Source organism: Desmodus rotundus, chromosome 6 (genome assembly GCF_022682495.2).
Source record: "Desmodus rotundus isolate HL8 chromosome 6, HLdesRot8A.1, whole genome shotgun sequence".
NCBI lineage: Eukaryota > Metazoa > Chordata > Mammalia > Chiroptera > Phyllostomidae > Desmodus > Desmodus rotundus.
This window is the reverse complement of record NC_071392.1, coordinates 60562677-60585081: the sequence shown is the minus strand read 5'-3', so window position 1 is coordinate 60585081 and position 22405 is coordinate 60562677. Positions and strand designations below refer to the sequence as shown.

The following is a 22405-nucleotide window of genomic DNA, read 5'->3' as shown; positions in this document are numbered from 1 at the left end:
GTTCTGGCCCTGTAGGTCAGATGACTTAGTTCCTCATGACTTGGACCTCCCCATGGCAGCTGTCCTCCCCCAGAGCAAGTCATAAGACAGAAAAGGAAAGAGAGAGGGAGGGAAAGAGGGGGGAGGGAGAAAAATGAAAGAGAAAGAACACCCGAGACAGATGCCTTAATGTTTTCTATAACCTAATCTGAAAAGCAACATGCCATCACTTGTCCCATATTCTATAGGTTACATAGACCAACTCTGGTAAATATGGGAGGGGAAAAGACAATGGTATAAAAAACAGAAGTCAGGGATCATTAAGTACCATTAAAAGCTGCCTACCACAACCCACCCTCTGGACTTCACTAGTCACATTTTTCCCATGTGCAATCAGTTTTAAGTGTGTAAGTGGTAATGAATTCTTAAAGTTAATTTAAGGGTTATTTCAGGTGCACTTCAGATTAAGAAATCAATACAAAAGTGGATAACCTATGAAGAACATCCTTGGAAGTATGATTCTAAAACTGAATATGACTCTCATATTCACTACTGTTCTAAATGAACAAGTATTTTTTTAATTTTTTTTATTTTAATTTTTTTAAATTTTTATTGTTATTCAATTACAGTTATATGCCATTTCTCCCCATCCCTCCGCCCCACCCCAGCTGAACCCACCTCCCTCCCCCACCTCCACCCTCCCCCTTGGTTTTGTCCATGTGTCCTTTATAGTAGTTCCTGTAATCCCCTCTTCCCACTCACCCCACACCCCCCCTCCCACCCTGGCTATTGTTACATTGTTCTTAACTTCAGTGTCTCTGGTTATATTTTGTTTCCTTTTTTTCCCTTATTTATTATGTTCCAGTTAAAGGTGAGATCATATGGTATTTGTCCCTCACCACTTGGCTTATTTCACTTAGCATAATGCTCTCCAGTTTCATCCATGCTGTTGCAAAGGGTAGAAGCTCCTTCTTTCTCTCTGCTGCGTAGAATTCCATTGTGTAAATATACCATAGTTTTGGGATCCACTCGTTTGCTGATGGGCACTTAGGTTGCTTCCAGTACTTGGCTATTGTAAATTGTGCTGCTATGAAGATTGGGGTGCACGGGTATTTTTGGATTAGTGTTTCAGGGTTCTTAGGGTATAATCCCAGCAGTGGAATTGCTGGGTCAAAGGGCAGTTCCATTTTTAGTTTTCTGAGGAAATACCATACTGTTTTCCACTGTGGCCTCACCAGTCTGCATTCCCACCAACAGTGCACTAGGGTTCCCTTTTCTCCGCATCCTCTCCAACATTTGTTTGTGGATTTGTTTATGTTGGCCACTCTGACTGGTGTGAGATGATACCTCATTGTGGTTTTAATTTGCATCTCTCTGATGGCTAGTGATGCTGAGCATCTTTTCATATATCTCTGGGCCCTCTGTATGTCTTCCTTGGAGAAGTGTCTGTTCAAGTCCTTTGCCCATTTTTTAATTGGGTTGTTTGTCATCCTGGAGTGCAGTTGTGTGAGTTCTTTATATATTTTGGAGATCAGGCCCTTGTCTGAGGTATCATTGGCAAATATGTTTTCCCATACTGTTGGTTCTCTTTGTAATTTGGTGCTGTTTTCTTTAGCCATGCAGAAGCTTTTTATTTTGATGAGGTCCCATTTGTTTATTCTTCCTTTATGTCCCTTGCTTTAGGGGATGTGTCTGTGAGGATGTTGCTGCGTGGAATGTCTGAGATTTTCCTGCCAATGTTTTCCTCAAGGACTTTTATGGTGTTAAAACTTATATTTAAGTCTTTTATCCATCTTGAGTTTAGTTTCGTGTATGGCGTAAGTTGGTGATCGAGTTTCATTTTTTTGCATGTAGCTGTCCAGATCTCCCAACACCATCTGTTGAAGAGTTTGTTTTTGCTCCATTTTATGCTCCTGCCTCCTTTGTCAAATATTAATTGACCGTATAGACTTGAGTTTATTTCTGGGCTCTCTGTTCTGTTCCATTGGTCTATGTGCCTGTTTTTATGCCAGTACCAGGCTGTTTTGATTACCATGGCCTTGTAATACAGTTTGATATCAGGTATTGTGATCCCTCCTGCTTTGTTCTTCTTTCTCAAAATTGCTGCAGCTATTCGGGGTCGTTTATGGTTCCATATGAATTTCTGAAATGTATGTTCTATATCTGTGAAATATGTCATGGGTATTCTAATAGGGATTGCATTGAATCTATAAATTGCTTTGGGTAGTATGGCCATTTTGATGATGTTAATTCTTCCAATCCATGAGCATGGTACATGCTTCCATTTGTTTGTGTCTTCCTCAATTTCTTTCTTCAGTGTTGTGTAGTTTTCTGAGTACAGTTCTTTTACCTCCTTGGTTAGGTTTATTCCTAGATGAACAAGTATTTTTATAGTTAGTAATATTTCTTTTTTTTGGTCATGGTTGTAGTCAATCAATGTTTTGTTCTGCTACACAGAGCAATAATATACACAGTGAAGAATATTTTCTGGAAAAAAAAATGGCTGAAGGGAGGATACAGAGTCAGTAGGGCCAGAATGAACCTTCCGGAATGGCTTCTGGGTTTCAGCACATTGGAGGGATAATGAACAAATTTCCCACGTGATGCAATGCTTTAGAGCACAATGATCTAGATTTCAGACGTTGCTAAAGTTTTGGTTTTCTTTTTCTAATGTGCACGGTATGACTGGCAGAGTGAGTTTCAAAGCTTTAAGAGTGATTCATTGCATGGCAGATACCCAAGCTAACTTCACTTCCAGAACTTGATTGATACATTCATGTACTGAGGAGTTTTGGCAGGAGGGGTGTTTCTCCTCATGAAGTCATGTGCATTAAAGTCTATGCAGTCACTTCTAATTCATTTGCATGGTTTGGGGAATGCAAGTTTACAAAAATATATTTGGAATTTAAAAGGGGGCAGCAAATGATTCAGGAGTTCAGTCTGAAATTTCTTTGCTAACAGCCCACGGGCTGCATGGACTCAGGAAGGCTATGAATGTGACCCAACACAAAATTGTACATTTACTTAAACATTATGAGATTTTTGTAATTACATATTGCAATGTATTTAATGTGTGGTCCAAGACAACTCTTCTTCCGGTGTGGCTCAGAGATGCCAAAAGGTTGGACACCTTTGCTATAGGATGTTGAAGATGGGGAGGTACAGGTCCATGTAATTGTGAACAACTCACTAAATATAGCTGAACTGTTCCTCATCTTTGGCCTCCACTCACAGCCATCACCTTTTTATTTTTTTGCATTTTTTAATAGTTGCTCAAGTACAGTTGTCTCCATTTTCCCACCATCACTTTCCCCTGCCACACCTACCCCCACCTCCCACCCTCAGTCTCATATCTGTATATATATCCTTCCATATAAGAGTATCCTAAGGAATATAAGATACATGCCTATCCTATTACATTTACTTACAGATCATATATTCAATACTTTAAGGAATATAAGATACTCTTAAAAGAAAGGATATATATACAGATATGAGACTATGCATTAAAAGTTCTGTATAGATTAAAGACAAAAGAGAGGAAAAATGTAATGGAAATTGTAAAGATGTAAATGTGTTTCAGAGATATGGAAAAGTCAATAGGATGTGCATTGACAAAGATGTAGGCAAATGTGAGGCATGTTAAAGGTATACATATCAGAATAGTGGGAAGAAAAGGTTGGATATTTAGGTATTTTCAGATTCTGGAGGGTATTAAATACCACATTAGGCCATGCTTAGTCTGGTAGTGAGCCACTTTGAAATAATGGATATATATTAGGCAGAGAGAAATGGTCTATTAGGAGTTATACTGTTAGCATAACTGAGAATAATATTTTACAATTGTGAGAAAACATTCCTTTTTATTAAATATTAACTGATTATAAAATTCTAAAACAATATTTCACATGAATTTTATTTTTTCTTTTTTTCATTATTTTATTGTTCAATTACAGTTGTTTGCATTTATCCCCCACAACTCCCCTCCACCCCAGCCATCCCCATCTCCCTCCCTTAAATCAAGAAATTTAAAATGCTATGGCAGACAGACTCTAGGGTAGCCCCAATTATTATGCCCTATAAAATTTCTTCCCCTTTTTGTGCATAGGACTGTGACTTGCTTCTAACCAATAGAATATGGCAAAAGTTACGGGATGTCACTTTAATGATTATGTTAATGCAGATATAAATATTTTATATATACATATACATATGTATAAGGTCTGCCCAGAAAGTATCCAGCCATATAATATAAAAAATAGAGACATTTGTTGAAGAAGATCAAGATACAAGAAACATTATACATAGGGCAATGATACCTTAGTTCCCTCCAAAGTAGGCACCTTGGTACTTCACACAGTTCTCCTAATTGCTATCAGCTGTCCCATTGTATTTTCCTGAATCTCACTGATGGTCTGAAATCTCTTCCCTAACAAAGGTCATTTTAGTTTTGGGAAAAGCCAGAAATCACAGGGCACCAAATCTGGGCTGTAGTGGGGCTGGGTCACCTGGGTGATCTCACGTTTCGCCAAAAAATTCTGCACCAATCGTGATGCATGAGTGGCTGAATTGTCGTAATAAAGCTGCCAATCACTAGTTGCCCTTAGCTGTGGCCTTCTGTATTATCTAAATAGATCTGTGGAGGAATGTTCAAGCTTAATGCAAAATTTGATGCAGATTCGTTGCTCTATTCATTCAGTCATTTTGAGTGTCATGGCCACACAGTACACATGCTCACTCAACGTCATTGACTGCATCCACTGACAAGTACAGTGAAGTCATCATTGTTCATATTTGCACATTCCAGTCCACTCTCCTTGCCTGCCAGGTTACATCAATGTTGCACAAACTATTCTCGTTACATTAACAATGGCTGGACTTTTTCCAGGCAGACCTCGTATACATGTGGCTCTCTCTTACTAGCAGGCAGTAGAGAGTCTCTGGCTGGCTGTAAAGAAATAAGCTGCTACGATGTGAACTGCACATGAAGAAAGGCCAATGGATGGGAAACATGAATGGCCTCTAGGAGCTGAGGATTGCAGTCTTATGACTGCAATGAACTGAATTCTACCCAAAGCCAAGAATTTGGAAGAGGACCTTGAATTCCAAACAAAAATGCAGCCTGGTCAGTATTTTGACTGCAACTTTCTAAAATCCTGAGTGAAGCCATGCCTTTTCTCTTGATCTGTGGAAACTCTGAGATAATAACTATCTTGTTTTAAGCTTTTAAATATGAAATATATTACACAGCAGTAGAAAACTAATACACATCCTAACTAAACCACACAGAGCTAGCACATTTACAGGATTAACTCATTTTTACCATTTCTCGCATCAAAATAGAATTCTATACAGGGTTTTTTTTTTTTTTTTGCCAGGTGACCTGGATAGTACAGCCAACCTTTGGAACTAATATGATAGAGAACAAAACAACAAATTTATCTTTAATTCTTACTATTATTCCCTTTATATACATATACATTTAGTCTTCAAATCAACTTTTTTTCATTTTCACCAATAACTTTATGTTTTATTTTTTAATTATATTTTATTTATTATGCTATTACAGTTGTCTTAATTTTTTTCCCCTTTCCCCCTTCCACCCAGCACACACCACTCCCTCAGTCAATCCCCCCACCATTGTTGATGACCACGCATCATGCATATAAATAGTTTGGTTATTCCATTTCCTATATTGTACTTTACATCCCTATGGCTATTCTGTACCTATTTGTATTTCTTAATCCCTTCACCTCTTCACCCATTCCCCCATATACCCCTCCCATCTGGCAACTACCAAAACTCTCTCTGTATCCATCATTCTGTCTCTGTTCTTCTTGTTGGCTTAGTATTTTTTTTAGATTCCATTATTGATAGATACGTATTTATTCTCATTTTATCCTTCATAGTTTTGATCTTCTTTTTCTTAAATAAGTTTCTTTAACATTTTATATAATAATGATTTGGTGATGCAAGGGTGGGAAGTGGGGATGGCTGGGGTAGGGTGGAGTGGTGGGGGAAATGGAGACAATTGTACTTGAACAACAATAAAAAATGTAGAAAATATCCAAATCAATAAAGTTATTCCCAGACAAGAAAAAAACATAAGGAGTTCATCATCATCAGATCAATCTTTTTTTTTAAATTGTTGTTCAAGTACAGTTGTCTCCATTTCCCTCCCCCCCCACCACGCCCTCTGACCCCAGCCATCCCCACCTCCCACTCCTGATCCCACTCCCATTGGTTTAGTCCATGTGTCCTTTATAATTGTTCCTGAAAACCCTGCCCCCTTTCCCCCCATTATCCACTACCACCTCCCTCTGGTTACTGTCAGTTGTTCTTTATTTCAATGTCTCTGGTTATATTTTGCTTGTTTGTATGTTTTGTTGATTAGGTCCCACTTATAGGTGAGACCATATCATATTTGTCTTTCACCACCTGGCTTATTTCACTTAGCATAATGCTCTCCAGTTCCATCCATGCTGTCACAAATCAACTCTTTATAGTATGTATGATTATCTCTATTGTCTAGATTAAGAAATTAAAGGTTAGAGAGTTGAAATGATTTGTCCAAAGCTTCACATATAGTAGATTTGTTTTGAAACCATAACTCAATTGTAGGCAATCTGATTTTCAAGCTTACATTCTCAACAGCTACATGCCATAGCCTTTCTATTTCCAGTATTGTTTACTCTGTTTCTTTTCCTCAACACCAGCATACTATGTATCAGAATGGCTGACCCTGTCCCACCTCAGCCAAACCAGCTTCCTGTATAGTCCATTCACTTTACAGCAATTTGACAATCAGAGTAAATATTTTATCATGTATGATATCTATTTTAATATTTATTTATGAAAGAGTAATTTTCTATAAGTATGTGAATGAATTTTATTTCCACTCCATTGAAATAACTAAAATGGATATTTTATTTGGATATAATACATTTACAGTGGAAACTGAAAATACTTGCAAATATCTTGAAGTAAAACACACATATACATATATACACTCACCCAACTACCCATTTACTCATATACATAAATAGTCTCAGTTGTAAGTTTATGAAACAATATTTTAGCTCACGTTTTAGAAGTATAACCTAGGACAGGTTATTTATCTGCTTTTAGAAGGAAAAATGGGGATAATACTAAACAGATAGTTTGAAAATAGGAAGATTCCACCAAGTATTCCCTTCAGGGATTTGGGGGAAAGGAAAAAGAAGAGTGGAGAGGAAAGAAGAAAACCAATATTTCTTGAAAATAGCTATGTATTTAGTGCTAAATTCTTACAATAATCCAAAAACAATTAAATCTCTCCCTTATTGTACTGTTAGAAAGCTGAGGTGCAAAGATTTAAGGTCATTAACCAAGGTCAATTTAAAAAAGCTAACAACTCACTGCAGGAATGCAAACTCATATCTACCTAACTCCCAAATCTTTGCTTCTCAACATGATTTTATTCCTCTCTCTTATCATAATACTTCTAGTTCTAGGGTTAATGATTTTATGAAAAAGAAAAGTGGTTTTTTTCATAATGTACTTTTCTATTATGATAAACCATTGGCATTATGTATATGCATTATTTACACCAATATACAGTTGGTCTTCATTTAGAAATATTTTTTAAAAAACTGCTACTATACACATCTGACTAGAAAAGGTCTAATTAATAAATCCCAGAAGCAGTTTTGAGAACTTCAAATACAATTATGGTCCCTTCTGAGAAGAGTCTTTACTTCCTAAAAATTATTTATTTTCTTAAAATTCTTTCACAGTTCCACAACTTTCACTGTCAGGTAGCTCTAGGTAATAAATATAAACTCTCCCTGCTATTATTAAACAAATGTCCTCTTACTCCAAAAATGAAAATTTAAACATTAAAAGGCCTTACAAAGATGGACTATATCACTTAACAGTTGTCTATAGTAAGCATAAATTGTGTACCTAACCTATAAGAAATTGATTTGAGTTTTAACACATGTGGGTTCTAATAATACTTGTTTATTATCAGCTGTAAAATCATAACAAGCTATACTTTTTCCAAATCATTTAAGTTCTGTATCTTTTAATCTCTCCACATACTAAACAAAAGATAATAATGGCAGCCTCACTTAAATCAAAAGCAATATCAGAATAAAAGTGATGAGTTTGAATGAAAGAATGAAATGAAGTAAAAAGATGCCAAACTGTTTGAAAAATATTAAATGCTAAATAAATATGGAATCATTTTGTTTGCATATCTGGCAAAATAGTAAATTAGTACAAAATACGAAAGAGTGCACAGGCAAAATAGTAGGTGAACTACCTGAGAATTACTTGACTGTTTAATTCAAGCTTATTGACAAACATCTTTCAGGGAAAATATGGAGCCTCTATTTGGAGGAAGTTTTAGAAAAGGGTAGAACAATGTGAGCAGAACAGTGAGAATCCTGAGGCTTGTCTTATACTGATGGTGAACATACTTGATAAAGAATTTTGGGGTGATAAAGAAAATTCTGAAGATGTCAGGGCACCATGGTTTCCTTCTTTTGAGGGGAAGAAATGATATAAAGTCTTCTACAACATTTCTTTTGTTTTCTTTTTGTAATTATACTATTACAGACTTAGCCACTTATGGCATACTGCTTGATTTATACCATAGTTTAATGATGCATGCTGTCTTCATGGTCCTTGCTTTGGACCAAATGATAGATTTAAAGTTCTCTATATTGACATAGTTACCAAGAAAAACTACCATTAGATTTAAAGAAGTACAAGGTTAAAAAACAAACAAGAACTCATAGACACAGACACAGTATGGTAGTTATCAGATAAAAGGGTGGGGCGAAGGGAATAGTAAAGGATAAATGAGGTCAAATATATTGTGACATTGGCTTTGGTTGATGGGCGCACAATACAAGATACAAATCATGCATCATAGAATTGTACACTTGAAATCTATATAATCTTATTAATCACTGCCACCCCAATAAATTTAATTAAAAAAGAAAAAAAAAGCTTTCTAAAAGCTGGCTTGCTGGATATCAAAATATTCATAAATATCAAACTTTCAAGAAAAATTTTACACTTTTACTCTTTCTTTTCTGACACTTTTAGATGTCCTCAAAACCTCACTGTAAATTCAATCTTAATAAAATAGTACTAAGTGCATCAGAATAAAAGGCCAGAATAATGATAACAGAAAATACTCCAAGTGCTTTTCTTGCAAAGCAATTTCAACATTTCAAAACCAAATTCACATTATGTGTAAACTTATGCTAATTTTCAAAAAGAAGAGTAAGAGTAAGTTTAATAGGAAGATAGAGCACAACAAGGAGTGAAATGGGAAGCCAGAGAAGAGACAGTGGTAAATATTTCTGTTGTCATACTTGACATGTCTCTATGGTTCACTGAAAACTTTTTTAGACCTTTGGGTTTTAAAAAAGACATTTAGAAAACAGAAATCAGCATTCTGAACAAAGGAGAATTATCAACAAAAGGCCACTTACCTATTTCTTACAGATCTTCCACAAGCCTTTCAGGTCAACCTTGATATGGAGTCATAGATAGATCCAATCCCAGCATCACATTAGAGTAGCCCTGCTAATAGAGATAAATAAGTGTTACTGATTAGAAAATTAACTTTTAATTTATATTATAATCATTTCAATGACTTCATAGAACATAAAACATATTCAACCTCAAATAAGATAATTGTTAATGCATTCATTGCTTTGTGAATCTCTAGGCATGTATGAAATGCTTTTCTACATTTTAATTTGGAGCATGTTAAATCTATTGTTTGGTGCAAAACAAGGACCACAGAGACAGCACAAGTTGCATTTCTAAGAGGTGAAGATTTTATTTCCTACTTTTACATTTATTTTTAAGGTTTAAACTTTAGGTGATTAAATTTTAAATACATGGTGACTGAAGATGATATTTGACTTTGGGTGATGGGCACACAATGCAATATATAGATCATGAATCATAGACATGTACACTTGAAACCTATTTGATCTCATTAACCAATCTCACCCCAATAAATTTATATAAATTTAGAATGTATGTAATAAAATATCTCAAGTTATTTATGTCTCAAGTTTCTCATAAAACATGACTGATTTCAATTGCCTCTTTAACACATACTTAATTAGTGTTGTACACAATTAGGCTTATACACAATTAACAAATTAGTAGTAAGCATTTTTTCCTTACAATGTAAGCATTATTATCTTAATACTTATTTGGATTTGTATTTTCCAGATCTATTTCTTGTTTAACCACTCTCTTTTCCAGCTTCTTTCTTCTTTAATCTGAAAGATTCAGTGCATACTTTTCTTAAGCTAAAATAAGTATTTTGAAGTTCCAATAAAACTATGAGTTAGTAGTGTATAGCTAGTAAATCGGTTTTGACTCACACACAAACACTGATTGATTGTTAGTGACCACATGGAAAGCAGTATGGAGACTAAATCTGGATCTGCAGTGGGAAGAAATACTGTGTTTAATTTAAAAGAGATCAATGACACTATATCCCATCTTTGTTTAGCATTTGGACATTTCACTAATTTTATTTAAATAGTTTCTAAACACTTTTGGCTAAAAATCATGTCCTCCAATAAAATATTAGTGATAGTTCACCTATTTAAACAGATACAGATAAAGCATTCTGGTTGAATCTGAAACCCAAATACTCAGTCTCATCACTATTACTTCCCCAGATACCTTGGAGTATCCCACAAAGTGTAACTTTAAACCATCATTTTATCATAAGTATTAAAGTAACTCAAGCTCACAGAATTTAAGGTAATTCAAACTATTTTGCATTCTACCATTCTTTATCTATGATCTCTGTTGTCATATATCTCTTTTTTATAAAACATGATTTAGAAAGACTTTTTGGATGTTTTCAGGAATCACAGCAACATATTCATAAATACCTAAGTCCTACATTTAACAAATAAAATTTTGCATATAAGCAGGCTCCATTCTTGATTTTCTTTATGTTGAACTTTGTCCATAATTATATCCTGCTTGTTATATGACACCAAATAAACAGCTATCTTATTAAAATGCAGCAGTCTACATTATTTCCTAATTCAAAATGTCTTATTTTCTTTTTCCATATTTATGATATCATTTTCCTAAATCAATTTACAAATTATATATGTTTAAAATATAGTCTACAAATCTAATTTTAAAAGTACATGCTATAAAAGGTCTATTAATGTGAAATTAAAATTCAAAAACTATACAGCAGAAAGAAGAAATTGACTTTGCCAAATATTAGGATGCAAGTGCAGACACAGTACAGTTCAGAAATAAACCAACATTAAAGGAGAGATTTTTTATAATAAGGATAACATCAGGAAGTAAAAGAAAATGTTAGCATTTAGACTTTTTTATGGAGGAAGAAAAATAGTATCAGAATATGAAAACAAATAAATCTAGCTCCTTATACAAATTTAATTCCAATGAGATTAAAGAATTTTAAATGTGAAAGTTATTTTTTCAAAGCTAATTAAAAAATAGGTGAAAAAAATTTAAAAATTCTGAAATAACACTTTAAAAGTATGAATAATACAGCATAAAGTTTGTGAACTAGGCTAAATTAAATGAGAATTTTTCAGTGAGGGTAACTGTAGATAAATTTCACAGACAGACTAAAGAAACACCTAAAACAAACGAGGAATCAATATTAGAATATATACTCAGAGGAAATCAATGTTAAAGTGAGCAAAAAACCTGAAAAGACAGTTTCTCAGTAGGAGAAGCCAGAATAGCTATTATAGCTTAAAATACTCAAAATCAGAGATAGTCAGGAAGATGCAAATAAAGAACCCAATGAGGACAAGAATTTAAAAAAAAGAATCACAAAGAAGACACAGTGGAGTAAGTTTGCATACTGCTGCATCTCACCTTTCCCAGAGAAAGAGGACATTCGATCAGGTCTAGCCTGGCCATCCTTTGTAATTATAAGCCTTTACTAATAAATCTAAAATTATGTAAAAAAAAAAGAACCCAATGAGATACCACTTTATGTCATCAGAATAGCACAAATTTGAATGCTGAATTGTACCCAGTGTTGGCAAGAATACAGAAAGATGAGTGAGCATTATTTTGTTCATTACTAATAGAAGCTTAAACTATACAGTTATTCTTAAAAGCAATTTGGAAGACCTAATATTTCTACCTGTTCTTTATGGACCCAAGACAACCTGTGCAGAACACTGGTGTAGTATATATTAGCTTAGATTTTATTTCATGTTTTCATTTGCATGGCTCCCATTTTTATTACTCAAAATTAGGACAAAATTACTTAAAAATTAATAAATCAAAGAATAACAATAAGCACGTCATTTAAAATTATGGATGTAAATGACAAAGTTTGTTGCCTCTGGGTACTTGGATTAGGTGTGGCAAGGTGCAAGGCTATTTTTCATTATAATAAGATTTGTTTCATTTGATTTTTTAAACTCTGAGTGTGGATTTCTTTTTTTTTTATATATAATCTTTATTGTATATTTTTCCATTGCCATTTAGTCCCCTTAAGCCTCCTCACCCAAACATTCACCACACGGTTGTCCAAGAATAAAAGTCAAATTTAAAATTACAATACAAAATTCACTTCTGGTCAAGATGGAGGCATAGGTAGTCACACTGTGCCTCCTTGCACAACCAAAAGAAGTACAACAACAAATTTAAAAACAAAACAACCAGAACTGACAAAAAACCAAACTGTATGGAAGTCTGACAACCAAGAAGTTAAAGAAGAAACATTCATCCAGACCAGTAGGAGGAGCAGAGACATGCAGCCAGGTAGAGAGGACTCTCGCATGGCAGTGGCTGGAGGACTGGGGCAGGCAAGGTGGTGTCTTGCAGACTGGGCAGTGCCACATTTGGGTGCAGATAAACCAGGAGGAACAGGTGGGGAGCAAGATAGCCCACGTAACCCAGGGTTCCAGTGCAGGGAAATATAGCCTCAAAACCTCTGACTGAAAACACCTGTGGGGCTTGAGGCAGCAGCGGGAAAACTCCCAGCCTCACAGGAGAGTTCCTTGGAGAGATCCACAGGGTCCTAGAATGTACACAAACTGACCCACCTGGGAATCAGCACCAGAAGGACCCAATATGATTGTAGGTAACAGTGGAAGTGACTGAAAACTGGCAAAGAGCAGAGCAACTGAGCACTGTTCAGATCCCTCCCCGACCTATAGTGTCACAATGCAGCAGAGAGGGTTGCCCCACCCTGGTGAACACCTAAGGCTCCACCCCTTACTACATAACAGGCACCACAAGACAAAAAAAAAAAAAAAAAAAAAAAAAAAAAGGTCCAAATGAAAAAACAGATCAAAGCTCCAGAAAAAATACAACTAAGCAATGAAGAGATAGCCAACCTATCAGATGCATAGTTCAAAACACTGGTAATTAGGATGTCCACTGAATTGGTTGAATATTGTCATAAATTAGAAGAAAAAATGAATGCTATGAAAAGTGAAATAAAGGAAAATGTACAGGGAACCAACAGTGACAAGAAGGAAACTGGGTCTCAAATCAATGGTTTTGAGCAGAACAAAGAAAGAAACATTCAACCAGAACAGAATGAGGAACAGGAATTCAAAAAAAATGAGGAGAGACTTAGGAACCTCCAGGACATTTTTAAACATTCCAACATCTGAATCAAAAGGATGTCAGAAGGAGAAGAGGAAGACCAAGAAATTGAAAACTTTTTTGAAAATATAATGAAGGAGAACTTCCCCAAGCTGGCAAAGGAAATATACTTGCAGGAAGTCCAGGAAGCTCAGAGAGCCCCAAAGACATTGGACCCAATGAGGAACACACCAAGGCACATCATAATTACATTTCCCAAGATTAAAGATGAAGAGAGAATCTTAAAAGCAGCAAAAGAATAGGAGACAGTTACCTACAAAAGCATTCCCATTAGGACATCAGTTGATTTCTCAAAAGAAACCTTGCAGGTCAGAAGGGGCTGTTCTGAGCAACATAGTTAAGTGTTTATACATGTGGGTAGCACCCAATATAAGCCAAGATAGTCAAAGACTTCCTAGTTAAAGGGATCCTATGCAGGTCACATTTATAAAAGCACTCCCTTTCTAATTTCTTCTAGCCTTTTAAATTGGATTACAAATTTATTTAAGGTTTAATAGGGTAGTAGACAAAAGCATAATTGACATTCCCAAAGAGTTTGAACTGTCTTCTTTCAGGAACTGTATTTGAAAAAATGAACAATTGTTATGTGCTTTAGTTTTGTTGTATGTATATATGTATGTATGTATGTATGTATGTATTTCTAGGAACTTCTCGATACTCAAGAAAGAGATTTAGTTTTCTAATATGATACTTGGGTCTTTTTGTTAATATATTCTATCCTATTGCCTTTTTAAAAATCCTAAGGGTATGTTTATTGATTTTAGACAGAGAAGTAAGGAGGGAGGGAGAGAAGGAAGGAGGAAGAGAGAGAGAGAGAGATTGATGTAAAAGAGAAACATCAATTGGTTGCCTCCTGGATGTGCTTTGACCAGGTATCAAACCCACAGCCTAGGTATGTGCCCTGACCAAGAATCCAAACCACAACATTTCGGTGTATGGGACAATGCTCCATCCAACTGAACCACCAGGCCAGGCCTATACAACTGTCTTTTAATTAGCAAAACTGAAGATGTGTCTTAAAAAAAAAACCAAAATGCAATTGTTTTTTAAACCAAAAGAGAAAATATATCATATAAATCATATGTAAAACAGGTGTCTATTCAATTCTACTGCAAAATAGCATAATTAAAAATCATTGGTCAATTTCAAGATTTGAAGGAATATACTAAAAATTAGAAGTAAATAAAATACATTTGTTATATAGGTTATAATGTGTAACTGATGTTTAAATGTAAAACTCACACAAACATTTTAAAAATTATTTTCATATTATATAACATAGGTCTTCTTGGAGAATGGTGAAAAGTAAGAATTATTTTATTGTTTCTAAACAAGCTAACTGATTAGAGCCAAATAAGAGAAAGTAAATAATTGTCCATTGGTTCCAAAGGCTGATAGTATAATTAACATTTAAGTGAATGGAAAACAAACAACCCAACCCCAGTAAAGCAACAAAGTCGTAAGTTTAATTCCAGTTTTCGGGTAATGGAGATATATACTAGCAGTATAAGAAACAATCAGAGGCTTTTGAGGTGTAAGGGTTTTTTTTTTTTTCCCTCCTGGAGGACAGATGGTCCATATGCTATATGAGGTTATTATATTCCAATTTACAAAGGAATCAGTTTTTGCATTAGATATTTTTTAAATCAGTCATTTACATGAGAGGAACATCACAATCATTATCAGTTGTATAGATGTTGCCAGTATCAAGAAAGGTAACAACTAAGATTTCTTAAGTTGGTTCTGCAAAAGGTAAATGCTGTGAAACTGCCAACAGAACTACAGAGTGCTCACTAGAAATAGCATCCCAACTCAGGTTAAAGCATATGAACTACATAAGAGCAGTGATGTTTGTCTGTTTTATTCACTTTTTAGTCCAATAAACCTAAACTACTACCTGGAACTTAGTGGGCCTTCAATAACTATTTGTTGAATGGATGTATTAATCTATTGACTAATTAACATGGAACTCCAAAAGAGGTGAGGGAATTTAAAAATAAAGTTCTAAATACAACAGACAGTGGATGCAACCAGGACAGAGATATTGTCCTTAGGTAACATTGGTTCAAAATAAAATTCAGTGGTTTTTCAAGACGTAAAATATAAAAACAAAGGAGTGTTTTGTTCTAATGCCTTGATTTAGTATGACACAATATTATTTTTATTTTGGAAATGAAAATAACATTAATTGCGAACATATATATTGAAATGTATTTAAATCAGAATTTTGTTTTGAAAGATTAAAAATACTGATTTAATCTATATCTTAATAAAGTAGCATTTGTAGTTTTGGTGTTAATACTAAGGCCATACTGTGGTGACTATTGCATGTAATGCAAAGCTATAAAGCACATATAAACATATACATATAAATACTATTTATAGTTAATCTACATGAGATTTTTTCCATGAGTTTTCTTCTCAGCTTACCTTTTTCCATCTTTAAAGAGTGTGAGGTAAAAATTAAAAATACATCTTTGGAATTGCTAAGAAGTAGTACTTTAATTACCAATAAAAACATATGCAATATCTTTTAGCCATAATGGATAAGTCATTAGCATTATCTCTACATAATAGTCTCTATGCAAGATTGATTCTTGTTTGGTTGACCCATCCACCAGTTAACACCATTTGGATCTAAGGTGGAGCAGATGACATTTCAGACTCTGCCTAATCGCTATCAAACCGTTAAAGAGATGCAGGCATAGGAATTGAACTGAGTTAAAAGTTCACCTAGAAAACAACTGGTACTTGAACAACAATAAAATAATTTTTCAAAAAAGAAAACAGTTGAAGCCACAATGAAAGTTAAGTTTACTGACACTATGAGCACAGTTCCAAATATATTTATTTGATGTAGGATAATTTTAGTCACTTTTTATATTAATGTATTTGCCTCTAGCTTTGAATTAAAATATATTTTATTGTTTCAGTTAGAGAATGTAAATATCATAATTAAATCAACAAGCATACAAATAATATTGGTAAGATAGAAAGTGTATAGGTAGTCATTAAAAGTAGAGGGAAATGCTAAAATGGTTACTTATAAGATTCTGCACTTGGACTTCTCTCAGAGCAAAAGTAAGCACAGCCTGGTGGAGCTCTGTAAAAATGAATTAAAATATTTATACAAATATGTAAAAATACTTTAAAATCAAATCCCATTTATTTATATTTTATTGTGATAAGAACACAACATGAGTCCTAACCTCAATTAATGTTTAAGTGCACCATACAGTATTGTTACCTATAAGCATAACATTGTACTGCATCTCTAGAACTTACTCATGTTACAGAAAATAACTTTTATGCCTATTGAACAACAATAGTTAAAATTTCCAATTCTATAAAAGACTTTTTTCATCTTCAATCACTGCAGTTAGAGTAAATACCTACTAAGTACAAAATTTGCTGTTTGCTGGACACACAAAGATATGATACCCTCCCTGTTGACTGCTAAACGACAGATTACATATACACTAAATATTCTTTTTCAATTAATGATATTCCATGAAGCTAACAATAGGTTATAAATTAAAATGTGATATTGTGTAAGCAAAAGAAAGCCTGAGGTGATACCAACTATAATAGCAATTTGCCATGAAAAACTAATAACTTATGAGGCAGGTGGAGAAAATGACACGCCTATCAGAATCACAACTAAATGCCCTTCTATATTTCTCATGAAGTAATCAAAAATATTCTTATATCCTAAATGCTGAAGACTTTTGCATACACTTAAATTTTTCTCTAATTCTTAAAAACAAACTACTGGAGGTAAATAATTATGGTAACATTTGAAGTTAGAAAAAAGGCTCAAGTAGACATATATTGCAAAATTTTTTCAAGCTTATTAGAACTATTGAAATAATTACCAATTATTTGTATTAGAATTTTTAAAGTCATATAAATCATAAACATGTAAATACATGCTGCAATGGGTATCAAACTGAATAATAAATTTCCAAAATAATATAGTGTTTACTGTTTGCAATAGGTTGTGAAAGAGAAAAATCACACAGTACTCTTGACACCATTATTATGAGTAAAATATTAAAAATTAGAGAGAGAAAGGAAGCACTTTAGGCAATAAAATTATAGTATACATTCTGATCCAAAATTCAAAACTTTTATAACATAGGTAAGAGACTGAAAACAAGCTCAACACACACTGAAGCTGATTTTAATTTTATTTTACTGAGGCATGTGCTTAGGGGGAATTCAAAAAATACAACACAGGATAGACTAGGAAGATGTTGGTAAGGTAGTGGGGAGGTGAACCCACTTGCTAGAGAACCCAACTGGGAAACCTTGCTGATCTTCTGAGGAACAGAGTGAACAGCCAACAGAATTCCACCTGATATGAACTTTGGAAGCCAAAGGTTGCAGAAGATATTTAAAAACAGACAGTAAGGAGATTTTGGAGCCAATGGGAGGGTCCCTGGGCCCCACTCCAGAGACCACAACTAGCAAAGTAGCTTTGAAGGAGAGCCAGGTCAGTGATTGTGACTTGGCAGCTCTCTCCCCTCCTAGAACAGTGAGTTTACAGACCTGCACCAGGAAGACCTGAATACTTAAAGTTGCTGGGGAGATAAAGATGCAGTAAGAGACACGCAGCTGGCAGTATACCCCAGCTAGGACAATAGTCACTGGCTAGGACAGTACCAGAGAAATTGGGGAGCCTGGGAATACCTGGACATGGGAGAAGAGATGGGCTACAACTGGCTGTGACCTAGAGAGTCTCTGGAATGGTCAGAGAGGTGGTCTGTGTGGAAAGCTGGGCACTTGTTAGGAACAGCCTGCCTCAAACAAGGGAAATTTGCTCAAAAAAGACTCTCAGATGCTGTGCAAGGACTGCTTGTGTGCAGCAGCCAGGCCAATGAAGCGGGGTCATGATTTGCACCCACTCAGGGCACCTTAGGGATTGATCAAAGCGGGGCAACAGGGAATATCCAGTGAAGATGGAGGTGTAGGTAGAAATGTTTTGCTTCCTCACACAACCAAAAGAAGGATAACAACCAATCTAAAAACAATAAACAACCAGAAGTGACAGAAAATCAAACTGCATGGAACTCCAACAGCCAAGAAGTTAAAGAAACATTCATCCACACTGGTAGGAGGGGCAGAGCTGGGAAGAGAGGACGTGCTGCAAGGCAGCAGACCACACAGGCAAAGTAGGGCTGGCTGAGAGGACTCCTGGCAAGGCAGCGGACCATGTGTGAAAGGTAGAGCTCGCTGAGCAGGAAACTAAAGACTCAAAGCTAACTGTAAACTACTGTGGGTTTTGCCACAGTGGGAGAAACTCTCAGTTTCACATGAGCAAGTTCCTTGGAAAGTGGGGCTAGAGAAGGGCAAGTAAGCTGCATTGTTCCCTCTCTGACCCCGCCCCCACAGACACCACCACAACCCAGCAAAGAGGGTTGATTGACTTGCCTTGGCAAGTACCTAGGACCCCACCCCCTTACAACATAACAGGTCCACTGAGACAAAGAAATATGGCCCAAATGAAAGAACATATCAAAACTCCAGAAAAAGAGCTAAGCGACGAGGAGACAGGAAACTTACCTGATGCAGAGTTCAAAACACTGGTAACCGGGATGCTCACAGAACTGATTGAACTCAGTTGCAAAATGAAGGAAGAAATGAAGGCTACACAAGTGAAATATAGAAAAATATACAGGAAACCAGCAGTGAATGGAAGGAAACTGGGACTGAAATCAATGATTTGTAACAAAAGAAAGAAAGAAACACCCAACTGGAAAACAATGAAAAACAAAAAAAGCATAAAAATGAGGGGGAGCTTAGGAAACTCTGGACAACTTTAAGCTAACATCAGAATTATAGGGGTGCCAGAAGGAGAATAACAAGAGCAAGAAGTTGAAAACTTATTTGAAAAAATAATAAAGGAAAACTCCCCCAATCTGGTGAAGGAAATAGACTTTCAGGAAGTCCAGAAGCCCAAGAAACTTCTTGAGTCCCAAAGATATTGGACTCAAGGAGGAACACACCAAGGCACATCATCATTAAGTTACCCAAGATTAAAGATAAAGAATCTTAAAAGCACCAAGAGGAAAAAAGAAAGTTACTTACAAAGGAGTGCCCATAAGACTATCAGCTGATTTCTCAAAAGAAACCCTACAGGCAAGACAGGGCTACAAAGAAGTATTTAAAGTCATGAAAGGCAGGGACCTACATCCGAGATTACTCTACCCAGCAAAACTATCATTTAAAATGGAAGGGCAGATCCAGTGCTTCCCAGATAAGGTCAAGTTAAAGAGTTCATCATTATCAAGCCCCCATTATATGAAATGTTAAAGTACGTATCCAATAAATAAAAAATCAAAAACTATAAACAGTAAAATGACAACAAACTCACAACTATCAACAACTGGACCTAAGCACACATACACACACAAACTAAGCACAAAACCAGAACAGTAACAGAATCAAAAAAATGGAGATCATATGGAAGGTTTTCACTGGGGCGGGGTAGGTGAAGAATGCAGGGGAAAGGTACAGGTAATAAGAAGCATGATAGGTAGGCATAAAATAGATGGGGTGAGGTTAAGAATGGTATAGGAAATAGAGAAGTCAAAGAACTTATATGTACAACCCATGGACATGAACTAAGGAGGGGTGAAGCTGGAGGGTTGGGGAGTGCATGGCAGAGGGGGGATAAAGGGGAAAACCTTGGGAAAGCTGTAGTAGCATAATCAATAAAACATACTTAAAAGGGGGGGCAGCAGGGCCTCAGAGAGGTAGGAGCACCCAGAGAGACTTAATTCAGTAAAGGGACTTTGTGCACCAGGCCAACAAGGAGTGAGAAGGAGGGGTGCGATTTACTTCCACTCAGCGTACCTCACAGACTAATGAAACGGTTGCATAAGGAGGTGGATGATAGGTGCCAGCTTGGTGCATATGCACAGTGCACAGTGTGGGATGCACAATGCTCTGAAGATGTGGAATGGAAACTGGACACCTGTGAAAATTAGCCCAGACTGATTACCCATCCTCACAGAACCACAGGACAGGAAAAGAGACAGACCCCAGCCAACCTCTGCCTGCAGCATCTGGGAAAACCAGCAAAATTGCTTGGCAGGTTTAAAGTCACCAGGAGGCATTTTTTTTTTTCAAGTGTAAGACAAAAAGACCTGGAGCTGTGAGAAGACCAAAGACTGATCTGACTTCCAGAAAGAAGTCAGAGGGCTAACACCAACATGAGACAAATTTCATTTTCCTAGCCTTCAGACTTGCATTTTTTGTTATTTTTATTTTTGTTTATTTTATTTTTTTCTCTTCTTTCCATTTTGGTTTCTTTTGTTTTGTTTATTTGTTTGTTTCATTTCATTGTTTGGTTTTCGTTATTCTCCCTTTCATATTGCATTCTAATTTTTCTTCTTTCACTTCACTAGTATTCCAAAAACACAGTACTCTTGGTCTTCTACTTTTTATTCATTTTATTCAGATTATATGTTTCTCATCATATTATTGTTATTATTCCAAGTCCCACACAGCACCTTTCTCTGGTTTTCACTACCTTCCTGAGATTTATGACTGCTGTGGTTAACTTTATTATCTTACACACTATACCAACTTTCCATACCTTACTCTCACTATATCTCACCATCTAACCTTGCATTTGTGCTCTGCTTTCTATAGTCAGCTCACATTCTTTTTCTCTTCTAATAAGAGTCTTACCTTTTTTAACCTTTTATGACAAGTAGCTACTTGTCTGAAATATCATGATTGTTGCTGTACTTCTCCAAAGTACCTCCTATGTGTTCTCTACTTGCTAGGATGTTAAATCTCATAGAATACTCTCATGCTGTCTTACTCCATTTCATCTTTGCCCTGGCCCTTATCACATACAAGACAAAGTGGGAGCTCTGAATACCAGTACACCTGCAAGAGGGCAGAACCTAACAACAAAGTAGCCATCAACAGATAAAAACCAAGTACAACAAGAGAGCCACACAAATTGAAAAAAGGGCAACCCTAGAGCATCCAAACGAGGAGATGAAAGAAACCACACCACTGAGTCACACAAAACTCCTACCACAGAAGTTCACCTTAAAAAGACAGCTAGAGAAGCAGAACATCAGGAATTGCAGAAACAAACAAAAAGAGTCAACTAAAGAACATCTAATTGAAAGAATGGAAGACTCCCCAGTAAAAGAGTTAAATGAAATGGGGGAAAGCAAACTATCAGATATAGAATTCTAAAGAATGGTGGTAAGGATATTCAAGGAAATCACTGACAACTACAAGGAATTGAGTGGGACTACAACAGTATGGAAAAAAATAGAAACTATAAGCAATAACCAGGAAGAAATAAAGAGTACAAAATCTGAAATTAAAAATACACTAGAAGGAATTACAAGCAGGCTGGATGAAGCAGAGGACTGAATTACTGAGCTGGGAGACAAGGTAGAAAAGAAACACACAGATAGGACAGCTACAGGCAGAAATACTAAAAAAATATGAATATAGCTTAAGGGGATTGCAAGACAAGCAAAACAACAATATTCAAATCACAGGAATTCCACAAGGAGAAAAGGAACAAAGGATAGAAACCCAGTATGAAAAAATAGTGACAGAAAACATCCCAAACCTGGAGAGGGTAAAACCCAAACAACTTGAGATAGCACAGAGGGTCCCAGAAGATACACCCAAAGAGGCCTACGCCAAGAAAATCATAATTAAAATGTCAAGTTTTAGAGACAAAGAATCTTAAAATCAGCAAGAGAAAAACAAGAAGTAACATACAAGAAGA

At 35.7% G+C, this 22405-nt stretch overlaps 1 protein-coding gene across 1 annotated transcript in view; it reads right to left on the bottom strand.

The window, feature by feature from the left end:
* Window positions 1-22405, bottom strand: part of FOXP2 (forkhead box P2) — an 849049-nt gene that overhangs the window by 464982 nt on the left and 361662 nt on the right. The window contains exon 2 of the mRNA XM_053926724.2: window positions 9468-9561. The gene's annotated coding sequence lies outside the window, so the exon portion shown is untranslated. The remainder of the gene's footprint in view (window positions 1-9467; window positions 9562-22405) is intronic.